The sequence below is a fragment of the Taeniopygia guttata genome, chromosome 1 (assembly GCF_048771995.1).
Source record: "Taeniopygia guttata chromosome 1, bTaeGut7.mat, whole genome shotgun sequence".
NCBI lineage: Eukaryota > Metazoa > Chordata > Aves > Passeriformes > Estrildidae > Taeniopygia > Taeniopygia guttata.
This window is the reverse complement of record NC_133024.1, coordinates 43655197-43669375: the sequence shown is the minus strand read 5'-3', so window position 1 is coordinate 43669375 and position 14179 is coordinate 43655197. Positions and strand designations below refer to the sequence as shown.

General features: G+C 34.6%; 1 long non-coding RNA gene across 4 annotated transcripts in view; it reads left to right on the top strand.

The window, feature by feature from the left end:
• LOC140683854 (uncharacterized) overlaps window positions 1-14179 on the top strand; it is a 79913-nt gene that overhangs the window by 29758 nt on the left and 35976 nt on the right. The window lies entirely within an intron of this gene.

The window sequence follows — 14179 nt, the reverse complement described above, 5'->3', positions numbered from 1 at the left end:
ATTTCACAGCATTTGATTGGTAAGTTGTATTTTCATGGGGCGCTGGCATTGTGCCAGCGTCAAACCATGACACTGAGACCACACCACTCAAGTCCAGAGAAAGGTTCCATGGTGTCCCTGACACAATGCAATTGTGAAAGTCTAGTGTAAACTTGAAAGTGCGGCAACATGGTACAAAATCTCTGCTACTGAGCAAACAAGATGATAAAGAACTTTTGTATTTCCTTATCATTTTAGTATTGGCCAAAAGACAGGGCATTCATTTCCCTGAATTAAAATATTATTTTCTGCTGTAATGGTAACTTGCTAAGGGGTATACAGCTTGAAAAAATTGACACCGCAGATCCACGCTTGTCTTACAGAACAAAGAATTTTACACGTGGTCAGGAACAGTTCTGAAGAGTAGTTCTATTAGAATTTATGTCTTTTTCTTATGCAAGTAAAAAGAATAATCTTTACACTTAGAAAATAATTTTAAGATAGCTGCATTGCAGTCTAAAAGCTGTCATTTATCATGGTAACCATGGCTGCTGGTCTAAATTGTCTTCTTTAGAAATAAGGTTGTGATCAGCAGATTTCATTCTGATTTTGTATTTTTGCATGCTTTAAATTTCTCTTCTGAAAGTTTTAGCAGTTTAATTCCTTAAAAGGAAACTCCCTGAAAGCTCCCTTCTCACCATAATTGCTCAGTCTTATATCATTAGACTGAATTTAAACATTGTAGCAAAGCCCCACTACAAGCTTTGATCTTGCTCATTGAAGTGACTGTACTTTCCACAAAAGAAAGAACCAAGAGGCAAGAAGTGTGTTTTGGTTAAAAATACACCACTGCTGTGTTTTCTATTTATTTTTATTTATGTAGTATTTATTTTCTCATCTGTTTTCTGCCCTCCATCTGTAGAACAAAAAGTACAGCTCACTTACTGCTGCTTGCTACATACACAAGCAACACTTATCCACAGCTGAAATATAAATAGATAGAAACTTTATATATATATATATATATATATATATTATATATATATATATATTAGTCTTCACCACCAAAAATAAAGAAAGAGTGACATGCTATAAAAAATATTTGCTTCAATTCTTCAGCTTCTTGAATGACTAAATATTTTATTGTGAGCAAAAGTTAGTAGCACCCATAGTCATCATAAAATATAAATGTTGAAAATACAGTACAACAGAGGAATTGTACATTAAGGATGTGAGTCAGGCAAAAAGGTTTCTAATGGAATTCACTTAGCTGCAATCCTAACCAGGTTCTGTACATGTCCTTTTTGTTATTTCAGTAGTTCCCTGGAACTATATAAAGTGGGTTGCACAATGTGGGTGTGGTAACGAAAGGACTTTACCTTTGAGACTTTCAGTACATAGAAAAACAAGTTTGTCCAGCTATGTATTTACTGTATTGGCTATAGCGGTAAGGAGGAGTATCACAACTCAGTCATACATCACTGGGTCACAGAGATTTATGAAAACAGGAATCAATTCTGAAGGCATACATACTTCTTATATCTAGAGCAGGAAATAAGGAATTTTGAAATACAAGACAACAGGTGTAAGCAACTCCTGAAATTTACTGGGGCAAAACAGAGCAGAGAGAGTTTAGATCATATATTATTTACTCTGTTTCTAATTTTTTACAATTTCTGGCACCGTTTTCATATTCATTAAAAATTTTGCACTCTGCTGTTTACTTCTGACAAAAGCCTAGCCAGCCACAAGGGTTTACAGATATAAATATTTTCATTCCAGCTACAAATACTATCAATATCAATCATAAACTCTCTTTCTTTTTCCTTCCTTCATGATTACAGTTTCTGTCATCTTTATTATATTCAATTAACACAAAACTGTAAAGATGTGTCCTTCAGTCACAAACTCAGTTTTCTATAGCAAACACCAGGTGTTCAATCACCTGAAAATTATGTTGCTAAATGAAGTCATTTGAATTGTAATGCAAAAAAGTACAGCTCAAGAAAGCTGTCATATGAACTGTTGAGATTTTAAGTTATTTGAATTCAATTAGATTTTATATTCATATATTTTTTAAATTTTATTGTCAGCAATTATTTAATCTCAATTATAGCTCTTGTATACATCTCTCTAGTACAATTTTTACATTTGTGCTTTTCTCTGCCATTGTCTGTAGAGAAATAGAAATAACTGACTTTTAAAAATTCTAGGCACAGGGTTATATTTCATTCAAGTTATCTTTTGATTTTAATTTCATATACTTTGAGGTTGCTATGCTGCAAAGAATATGTGTATATATAAATGTTGTTATAGTTGTTGTACAGATTAAGATTTCACCCAAAAGGTAGGATAAACTTCTAGAATTTTGGAAGCTAGTTTAGGCATTTACATCCTCTCTAGAATTTATTGTTATAATATGCTGAACCAGAGGTTCAACTTTAGAGCCTCAGCCTTGACCTACTTCTTATTTCAGGAATTGAACTTTTTCTCAGCTAAATCTTTAGTTTGCAAAATTTTTGGGGGGTTGGGTTTCCCCCTCCCCTGATACATTTTTTGGGGGGTTTCGTTGGGGGTTTTGGTGTGGGTTTTTTGGTTGGTTTTTTTTTTTTTGGTGGGTTTTTCTTTTTTTTTCTTCTTCAACATTTTAAACTGATATTAGATTTTCCTTTTAATAAGGAAAGGCCAAACTTGGCATGTTTATTTCTAGGGAAACCACCATGTTTCTCATGATCACATAAGAACCTAATAAACATTGTGTTCTCAGTCTGGTTTATGTTTAAAGTGAAACATAAAAAAGGATTAATTACCCTGAGTAATTCAAGTAAAAGAAGTCATTATTTTTCTCCATTTTTTCCAGAAAACAGAATAGTCATGGAGACATTGTGGGAGTGTCTTGGCCATGTGGGAGTCTTAGCAGTGCAGTTCAAGATACATAACCTACATTAGGAAACTGAGACACAGACTGACTGCTGAATAGTCAGCTTACCCCTGTTTGTTCATATAACTGTACAGGGCTTCAAGGAGAGTGACAATGTCATCTGTAAGGCTTTGGGACACTGAGTTGAATGAAGCTAGGGGAAAAAATATTGGTTCAACTTTTCTGAAGAGTTGTAAGTGTTGGAAAACTTTCCAGGCAGAGAATGACATAACTGAAGTGTTGACTCCAGTTGTAGACATTGAGATGAATGAAGATATTTTCAAGGAAGTGAAGCAGATACATCAAATTTTCATATTCATGGTAACTTCAGGTGAAGAGATCGTTAAAAAATAAGTAGCTCCACGTGCTATAAGAGAACATTCTTTGATAATATAATCCTGAATTATTTTGCAGACAACAGATAATTTTGAAGGAAATCAAAATATTTTATGATTTTTTTTTTGTGGAGTGCAATTTCTTTGGTCATTTAAGAACACTGTATTTAGTAAATTATCAAAAGATTGGCTGAAAATTCTGGCGTTACCTTATGCTCCTGAAAAAAATAAGAGGTATCTGAGACATGAGAATCCTAAACATTGTTTCAATTCTGAAAAGCAGTGGTTGAAAAAGAATTTTCTAAGAAGTGCTAGCTATCATACGTAAGAGGTAGCCATAATATCTTTTTCATTTACATTTTATAGATTCCACCACCTCAGAGAAACCTCTGCTATAGCACTAAATTGCATCAACTAGAGGAGGAGGGACAGATTTATTGTATTGTCAAAAAAGATATGAGGGAAGGCAGTTCAGGGGAACATCTGTGAGGGGTAGACTTGTGTTCTGTATGACAGCATGTCTGATTACAGCTTTGCCTTGAAAAGCAGGAAAGAGTCCTTTCCAGAAAATACAGGATGGCAGACGTAGAGGAATTTGATGCCAGGTTTGTCTTCAACCGCAGAATTCTCTCTCATGGTGTTCGTAGGTCTGCAGATGTGCACTTCTGGCTGGACAGATGTGCCTGATGTTTCTGTTTCACTCACATTTCTCCGGGGATATGCATCACCTCCTTCTCAGTAGCTCTACCCTAACATGAACTCCTCTGTCATAAGGATTTAGTTGACTGTGGATCTGTATCTTAAAGTTCCTCAAAATAAAAAATAGCTGTTTGAGTTTTTCATATTATTTTAAGGCTACACTATCCCAATAATTATTAGTACAACTAATGGGATAATGCAGTGAGCCAAATCTGCATAGAACAACACTGCTGTCAGAATGGTTTCACATTATGTTACCTAATGTGTTTAATCACTAGCCTCCTTTATCTAGACCTACTTTGGTACATAGCAAACATAAGGCACATGATGATTAGATGACTTTATCTCCACAAATGGAGAGTGTCAGTATTTTGATCTTCATACATATTTCAGGCATGTTTCATCTAACAGCCTTTTATGGCATGTCAGTAGAGAAAATCCAGATATTAGTAAATCAGAAGTGTAAGTCTCTGCTGAAATTCATATCTGGAGAGCTTTGTGAAAATTCAGAATTATTTTATGCTTCTTAAAAATATCTTACTGCAAATCAGACAATATTCAATAGAATCACATGAAAAAAAGAAACTAATTTTGAGAGATTTAAAGTCTAGTAGTATCTCAATAATTTTACTTAGAGTTTGCAAACATTTCTTCAAATCAATAGAAGGATGGTGTGATTTATCTTACTATAAAAAAGATTACTATATCAGAGAAAGTACATCATAACATGGTCATTTTTTTCTATGGGTTTTTAAGAAGACCTCATATTGCCTGCTCAGATGTAGATTTCTAAATTGTAGATATCTGGAACTAGCCAGTGAAGATAGATCACATATGAAGGCTCTGTCTTTTAATGCCATTACTATTTGACTCAAGTAATTAGACAGTTGACAAAAAACAGTTGTGGAAAGATAAAGGTCAAAATCCCACCTAGCTGCTTGTTCACTCACTCTCTTTAGTGGGGCAGGAGGAGAGAATAGGATGAGAAAGCTAATGGATTGAGATAAAACTTGACAGACTCAGTTTAATTTATTGCCAGGTAATACAGGTTTGAATAGTGTGAAAGAAAGACAAACATCAAACCCCCACCTTTCTTCCCCCCTCTCCCAGACACTTCACTCTGGTACTGCCAAATCCTCTCCCCACCTCAAGCAGCACAGGAATGAACAGGGAGCAGTATGATAGAAACACAAGTCTCACTCTTCTGCTATTCTGCTCTGGTGCAAGCTCTTCCCATTGGGTGATCTTCTTCAGGAGAAAAATCTGCAACCATGTCAGGTCTCCATAGGTAATCTGTTTTGGGAGATATCTAACTGCTCCTGCGTGCTGTTGTTTTGTGCAATTACTCCACAGGCTGCAGTGATTATCTCCTCCATGTGCCCTTCCAAGGAAATATCAGCTCTAACTGTCTCCTTTACAGGGTAAATTGGATGTCCCCTCCCTCAGAGATTTCACCAAAGACTGCAGCTCCCACTCTTTATTTTCTGAGATTGGTGTTCACAGAACAGTTTCTTGCTTTTGTGTTCCCTCCCCTTCTGTCTGTGTGGAATTTTCTGATCCTTTTTGAAAGTGCTTTCCCTGAGATGCCACGGTCTTGGTTGAAAGGCTCAGCTGTGCCCTGCGGTGGCTCAGCTGGGGTCAGCTGGAACTGGCTCTCTCTGTCACAGACCAGAGACCATCCTCCTACCTCTGACAGCCTCGACACACATGCAAACCCAGCACAGTAGTGTTTCTAATTCAGCTCATAATAACCTTCACATCAAATGAACATGGAACAATAGTTCTAGTATCTTATGGAATGTCAAATTTGTAGGTCACATAGCAATATTTGAGTAATACTAAACTTATATCAAAGTGTGTCCCAAATTTTACAAAAGGCAATAAAAATCTGGGACTGTACAGTGTTAACTATCTACTTTTGTTTCTCAATAAAGGCTCACCTCTTAAGTTTTGTGGCTGTTTTGTAAAACACATACACTTCCAGAAAAGTAGATCTGCTTAAAGAGGCTTATAGAAAGTTAATTATATCAGCAGTCTAGGACTTCACATTCAGAGAAGCAATCAGGCATCAAATTGTTGAATGGTTTTCAAATAAATGACAAGTAAAAATGACATTGGTATGATGGAAAGTCTTAAGGAAATTTCATTAGCTACCTCCGGTGATGGTCCAAGGTGAGATGAGATGCACAGAGCAGTGGGTCTGAAGATAAAGCAGGACACCCTATAGTGAATTAATATTAAAATCTCAGAGTATGGCACACTGCCAGTTTCTCTGAGAGATTTAGTTAATCTAATTAGAAGACAGAAGAGGACAAATTCTGTGTCTGACTGTCAACACTGAAATAAGAAGGAATACTGAGTAGTGAAGTGGCTGTAAACAGATACACTCAACACAAAAATGCTAACCAAATAGCACATACTATTTACTACTCTACCAGTACTAAAACTGGCTTTATTTTTTTTATAGTAATTCACCATAACTCAGTCAATCCTCTTAAAGTTTTTGCAATGGACATAATGAAAATATATTTTGCATAAAATATACAAAGCAAAAATGAGACAAAACAGGCAGATGAGACAAAGAAAAGCTGATCATAAATGCTTCTAAAAAAACTCAGTGATGTTTTTTAATACATTTGTTTCAAATATTTGGGTTTTTAGTTCTCTGATATGAAACAAGAAGATCAGGGTTAATTCTAAATTCATCATCTCTTTAGAAATAGAAACATTTGTGTTGAAAATCTTCAGATGATTGTCTGAATAAGGTAGTGGAAAGCACTATCCTATGAGGTCAGAATAGAGCCTGTAATGAAAATGTAATTTTATTGACTCATGCTTTAGAGGACCACGCTTTGATGGTTTTATGACCGGTATAGTGTATAATAGTGTATAATAAGTTCTCAATTACATAGTGCATGCATATATATATATATATATATATATATATATATATCCAGTTGAAAAATATTACTGGTATTATTTTGGTGTTATTAATACTATTGCTTATTTGGAGTTTATGCCAAAAAAGAATCCTGTTGCAATTAAAAGAACCAACACTTCAGAAACAATCAGCTTCTATTGTCTCATTCTAGGTACTTCTGATACATACAAGGTGGAAAACTGTTTTGGTGGCAGAATTAGAAATGTAAAACATCTGCATTAGATGGAAAACAACTAATTTATTTCTTTGCAGTTGGTGCACATCTGTGCTCATTAAAATCAAAGCCAAGACTTGCATTTTCTTCAGTGATGTAAGATGAAATAAAAGCATTTAAAGACGGAGCTATTCCCATCCTCAGAATTAAATATCTCTGTAATTGCTGGGTGTTATGGAGGGGGAAAGAATCCAAGTTGAATGTCTGTTTTCTGTCATTTACCTGCAAAGTTAACTTTTGTCAGAACTAATAATAACAATTCAATGTGGATTTTTTAGCGTTAAGTACACATTTAGCATTTTCTTACATGCGTTCTAGCAGTAGAGTCAATTCCTTTGGTTAATGCTGTATTGCACATATCTAAAGATGCAATGCTTTATATGTTCAGACCCATCTTAAGAGGAAAAAAAAAAATATGGAATTCACTGGCTGTTCAGCTGGCACAGAATGTCTTTGTAATAATAAGACTAAAGCCTACAAGAAATCTTAGATTTTCACCAAAGTATCAAGTTAAAGTACTCTAAACAGGAGCAGTACCAAAGATTAGCTACAGAGACTGGTGAAGCCTTGATACTCTCTTGGATGGCTGCTGTGAATGAATGTTTTAGGTCGTTCAAAGAATGTTCAGCAAAGATATTGGCAGAATACAAATTTCATTGACAAGATCCAGTCTACTACTTACTAGATGGAAGCAAAGAGAAAAACAAATCAGAGTAAAATACAAAATATATCAATCTATAATTTAAATAAATGTAAAATTATCTGCGTGAATGCTGGGAATAGAAAAAGGGCACAGATGGGAAAGGGTTAAGTATAGAAACGGAGAAGGGAGGCCCCCTGTTGAGTCACCAGGTTCAGAGTGGACCCCCTTGGAAAACCTATCCCCAGACTTGATCAATGGTTTAAACCTAAAGATTTTAAGAGTACTTAAATTTAACAGTACTTAATCATAGACTAAATTAAACAATTTCAAAAAAGATTCTATAGAATTCACTATATATATATATATATAGCACAACAGTAACTCACCTATAGTCCTAACTTACTTACAAAGCTAATGTACTTAAAAGTCTATGACAGCAACATTCATAGTACATTCACGTTTGGACCCCACAGACCCAACGGAACATGTGCAAAGTACATACTGTGAAAATTTCCCCTTGAGTTCACTGAAGTACTCCCATCAGATGTCTTTGCATTTGCTTAATGGTTGAAGGACTGGAGATACCAACCTAGGCTCTGTTGTCAATCGTCCTCCGAGTATAACAAACTTGAGAATTTTCTCACTCTGAGAGGCAGCCCAATCAAAGGCAGATGCTAGAATCATAGCCTGTCCAGGGACAGAAGAGACCTTAAAGACCATCTTGAGCACCTCCAGGGATGGGATATCCACAACATTTTTGGGCAATCTCTTCCAGTGTCTCACCTCTCTGACAGCAAAGAGCTAAATCTTAACATCTATGCTTAAATTTGCTCTCTTTCAGTATGAATCCATTCCCCTTGTCTGCTGTGGTTATACCACCACAGTAGGATGTAAATTTAATATTCTGCTTAAATACATAAACTGCAGGGAAAAAATTGATGATTAGTACTAAACATTACAAAGTGTTGACTGGGGCAGGCAGTAAAATTTTGTAAAATTCCATTAAGTTTTAGGAAATGTGCACTATATTTAATGTCTTTGAGATCTTTACTGATTTCACAGAGGTGGTCAACATTCCTTTTGCTGGTGAGGGGAATGATCATAAGGACATACAAACAGGGGTATGTCATAAATTTTGTTTATATAGGAAATCAGATTAATAAAGAAAGACTCCAAGCTCCTGATTTAACTGCGATTGCAGCAACCTATCATTTCCAAAGAATGAATTAACCACATCTGCTAGGAAGTAAACAATAAACAAAAAGATCAGGAACATCTCAGAGGAAAAAAGAAACTCTTGAAGTCGTTTTACAGGAGTGACTAATCTTAGTTCCAGACAGTTTACATTTTTTAATGGAGATGTTTTAAACCTTTGTGGAAGATATATTCATGGAACTATTTACTTGTAATTCCCTCTCACAGTGAAAGTCAATGTCCCTTGTATACTTATAATTTTATATAGGCAAAAATGTAACACACTTTGTACATGGACATGCAATTTATTGTTAGCTAAAACAGTTATCTTGAGTCCAGTTAAAAAAAATATAGCCAAATAGTATAATTTTATACAGAAAATTAATATTCTAAACCAAAGTGACACTCTGGAATAGGTAAAACTAAAACTAACCTTCTCTTTGCTGCTGCACTCATAATGTTTCCAGGCGTCCTAACAAAATGACAGCCATTTTCCTCAGTAGAAAGGTGGTCTATTCTGCAAAACATTGGTAATGTTTCAAGTTTTTCCCTGCAGGACTTGCAGTATTTGTGAAGATGGTTCCTTTTTCATTGTCTTTGGGTTTGTTTGTATCTTTCTACTTATTACTACAGTCTAATTCCTTTTCATTTGTTTCCATTTACCCGTTAAAAGTTGCACAACTGCTTCTTCCAATCTCAGTGGACACCAAGTCCATTCTGATTTAGACAATAGCATATAAAAAAACTACAGCATTTGTAAGCATTTGATACTTCAATTTTATTTCATGTTTTAGAAGATAGAATGAAATATTTCAGAAGAGACACCTGTTTTATGTATTTCTTCTCCTGCCATTATTCCCATCCTGCTGGTCTAATATCCTTCCGGACATGATTTTAATTTCATGGTCAAAAAAAAATACAAATAGACATTACCATCATGTTATATAAAATTCAACACAAAAGATCCTCTACAAGTTGCAACTCAAACATGCAGTCTGTCCTCTTGAAGTAAAATTCAGAGGTAATGCATACAATGCAAAAACATATATAATGTAGTTCGGAATTAATTATTTAGAACCTTACAGGTCTAACATACAAAGAAAAATGTCACATCACATTCTGTTGACAAAGGTATAAACCACTCTGGTTTTTTAAAATTCCTCTCCATGCCCATGTACATGGATTAGCAAGGACCAATACTGGATCATAATCTTTTGAAAAACAGTTAAGAGAAAGTTTTAGCCTTATAGTCTATTAATGTCATCTAATCAGACACTAAAATTTTCTTCTCTGTTGGCAGTTATTATTTCTAAATCATGCCTAGTCATGCAGTAAAATAATAATTTCTAGAGAAAGAGACATAATCAGCTTTTTTAGGAAAAAACCCACATTTTCTTATAAGGTGAAAAAAAACTAATTCAATATCAAATTGTCCGTCTGGAGGAAATCTTTAAATAACAAGACAAATCTTTAGAATGTATTTAGATTTTGATAGAAGACTTTAAGATATGAGGACTTCGAGAATTAGATATTCATACTTTGACTAAAATAGAAACTAAAGGACATATAATGTGTAGAACAATCATATAAAGTTAAAAAATGCAAAAGTATACAGGAAACATTTTGCATTTGACAAATTATTTTGATAACAACTGACAGAAATTATGTTACTTAAGTTTTAAGAGAAATGCAGAAAAATTAATTCAGTAAGAGATAAGTCAAGGGGGAAAAAAAGCTCTCTGATTGTTTGTTTGTTTGTTTGCTGGATTCACAGGTTTTCCTTGCATCCTGATCTGCATCACTGACCTTTATATCAATAAACTAATGGAATATATATATATATATATGTAAGGCCTTGGTTTTATTTATTGTTTTCACTGCTTTAGTGCTGCACTTGCATTCTAAAATCTTGAGCATGTGACTTTTTTGTACAAACCTGTGGAGAAAAATCAATCATGTCCCAGTTGTCTTTTCAGGAGACTCTTTACAGAGATATATATTTGTTATTATTACAATATTACATTGTTGTATATATTCTCTAAGTACTCAATACTACATGGTAACATGTAATTTGGATTTCTCAAAACCACTGGAAATAAAATGAAATCAAAAACTTCAACAGATTTGGTTATTTGAAACCGGAACAATACTCCTTTTAAGATAAGAGAATAAACTTTGTTGCTCACTTTTTTTTGTTGTTGTTGTTGTTTTCTAACAAGCATTGTATATGGACGATACCAAAATTACAGTAATTTTATTCCCACCGTATGCCAATAATGACCAATGTTTTATATCCCCTTGAAGTTTGTATGGAAATGTTAAGGCTAGGAAGAAAAAGCAGTCACATGTCCATGCTTTGCTCATTTTGACAGATTTAGACCTCACTAAATGTTTTTACAGTCCTAAAGATGTTTTACAGAATGGACAATCGTTTTATATTTTTGGGGATCATTACTGCTAAAAGGTTAATTAATGTAATTGTAAATTTAAGTTGTTATTATAACTCAGAGACATGATTTCATAGTTCACTGTTGTCATTAACATAAGTGACAGCAATATATGGATCGCCAAAATTTCTCATTTCTTCCCTTACTCTTTAGGACCAGTGTTTGGGCTGAAATCTGCCTGATACTCTTTAAACCAATACTGATGGGTTACAGCAGGGTGCAACCTGCTTGGAAACTTTTAAGATTACTCTTTTGTTTCAAAGACAATAATAAAAGTCTCTCTGTTTCAAAGAGGCTTTAAGTTCAACTTAAAACCAACTTATGTTGATTTGGGCTGGAATAGATTTAATTTTCTTAGTGGATTTTTTCTGCTTACCATCCTGCTGGTGAGTAGGCTGAGGGTGCAGAATTTGAGAGGGGACACAGCTGGGATAGATGACCCCAAAAGACCCAGCAACAAAAGCTGGGGGAAATAAAGAGAAAGGGAGAATGTTCAGAATCATGGTGTTTGTTTCTCCAAGTCACTGTTAGGCATGATGCAGCTGTGCTTTCCTGCAGATAGCTGAACACCTACCTGCTCTCAGAACAGTGAGTTAATTCTATGTTTTGTTTTTCTAGCATGTGTCAGTAGTTGCTTTACCTGTTAAATTGTCTTTATGTCAGCCCATGAGTTTTCACACATTTGTCCCTCCTTCTACTGATGAATCTTATATTTTTTTATATAGTGATATATATAGCTTTGCTACCTGAAGTATTTTCTTTATTATGGTTGTCATAGGTAACACAGGCAATATGCTTCTGCAATCTGTATATTAACTACAACGGGCTGGCCTGAAATTAATACGTGCTATGTACTGCAAGTCCTTTACACACTATATTATACACTTAAAGAATGCAGTTATTGCTATTGGAAGAAAAAAATAGTGGAAGAAAAGTGAAAACAAAAATAAATTTGACATGACAGTTAAGGAGAGTAAAACAGATGATGATGAGTACATTTTTCATGCATAGGATTTCTTATGTTGGCTAGTAGCTAATAACTGTAAAATACAAAATGGAATGGTATATCTTGTAAGAGATTATTTTGCACCGAATTCCTATTTACTTGAGATGAGTCTGCTCTAATTTACTCATCTTAACTAATTCAGCCTTAAATCATCTTATTTCTCTCTGCCTTTGTAACTCAACTCGTATTTTTCCTCATACTTAGTCATAAATCTAGTTGTAGTCTAATAATGTTGCCAGCAGCTGCTAAAAGCTTTTTTCAGGGCGTTCAAGTTAAATTCACTTATTAGTAGCACTTGAAAATGCAGGTCAGCCTTTTTTTTTTTTTCTTTATTTATGTCTGTGTATAGACAGATTGTGAGTGTTTATGTAGTGAAGAGAGATATAAAACAGATACAATAAGCATGTCTCTTTTTCTGTGTAAACAGTTCCAGGCAATCTCACATCACCAGTTTATATGTTTTCATTAGCACTTCCACTTGTGGCAAGAGAGAACTGCTTTATGTTTTAGAAATTTAGACTAAGACTTTTCATACTTGTCATCTAGTTGAAGTGAAATGTGAAAAAGTGCTTAGAGATGCTATACTGGATTTACTGGACAGCTAGGAAAGCCCAGTGTTGTCTTTGTGTGTAAACTGTAGCTTCTGGAAGGGAAACACACTGAATATTTCTTTCCTCTTGTGCTGGTGAAGAGAACATCCTCTGTATCTCAGTGATGGGAGAATTCATAACTAGTGGGATCTCAATTCTCACTGGTACAGAGAAGTATTTTTTTCATTCCCACAAAATCTTCCATGGAATTGTCATTAATTAATGTTTCTGTGCTCACACACAGAAAACTCCATCTTCCTGTCTGTGACATCCATTTCTGGGAGTTTTAGAGAATTAATAGTTGTAGTGGTAAGATTCCACTTTGTCTGAGATGAAGTTAGGAAGTGATGGAATATTAAATCTACCAATAATTTATTTGCCTTTCAGAATATCTAAAGGGATCAAAGTTTCTTTACAGAATTTTGCATCTAATGTGCCATAAAACAGCAATTGAAAATAGACTAAGGCAGAAGTAAAGACATAAAGTTCTCAGATAAAGAGTGAGAAAAAACAAAATAAGGCAAGAGACAGGAAATTTTGTACATTTTATAAAGGAAGAATGATGTAGAGTCTGGTGACTAAGATGGGAGTCTAGAATTCACTGCTTCAGTGTCAATACCCAAATACCTCACTACGTCTGGCCTAGAAACAAGTCTCCATGCAGTGCCTTCCTTCCCTGTATCCCTGAAGGGCTGTGGAATAACAAATCCCTTGGGTTTACATCAGCAGTAGAAACTAATGCATAGCCAGAAAATAAGCTGAGACACTGGTCATCTCATCATCTTCACTGCTTCTCTGGCTGCACATTTACTGCCTGTGTTACAGCCCCTCTAACTTGTTTTTACAAGTCAAGTATGTCTACAGAGCATACTTTTTAGATTTTCTCTAAGGAATATGAGAGAAAAAGTGTGAGATTGTGATGCTATTTGACCACAGATAAGTCCCTCCTCTTTGTTTTTGTTTTTGGTTTTTTTTTACATGCTAGACTATAGATATGCTTAGTTTTGTAAATATTGGAGTATTAATTTTAAAAATGCGCTCAGATAAAAGCCAGAAAATTAATGGTATTCATCATAAATTTTTTGCAATGTGGAGGTGTAAATAAGAATTTTAATGTTTCATTTAATTCTATGTGTCATATAATTAAAAATGATATGAGAAGGATTAATTGTAAGTCTCATATGATACCTCATAGGACCATATATCACAGG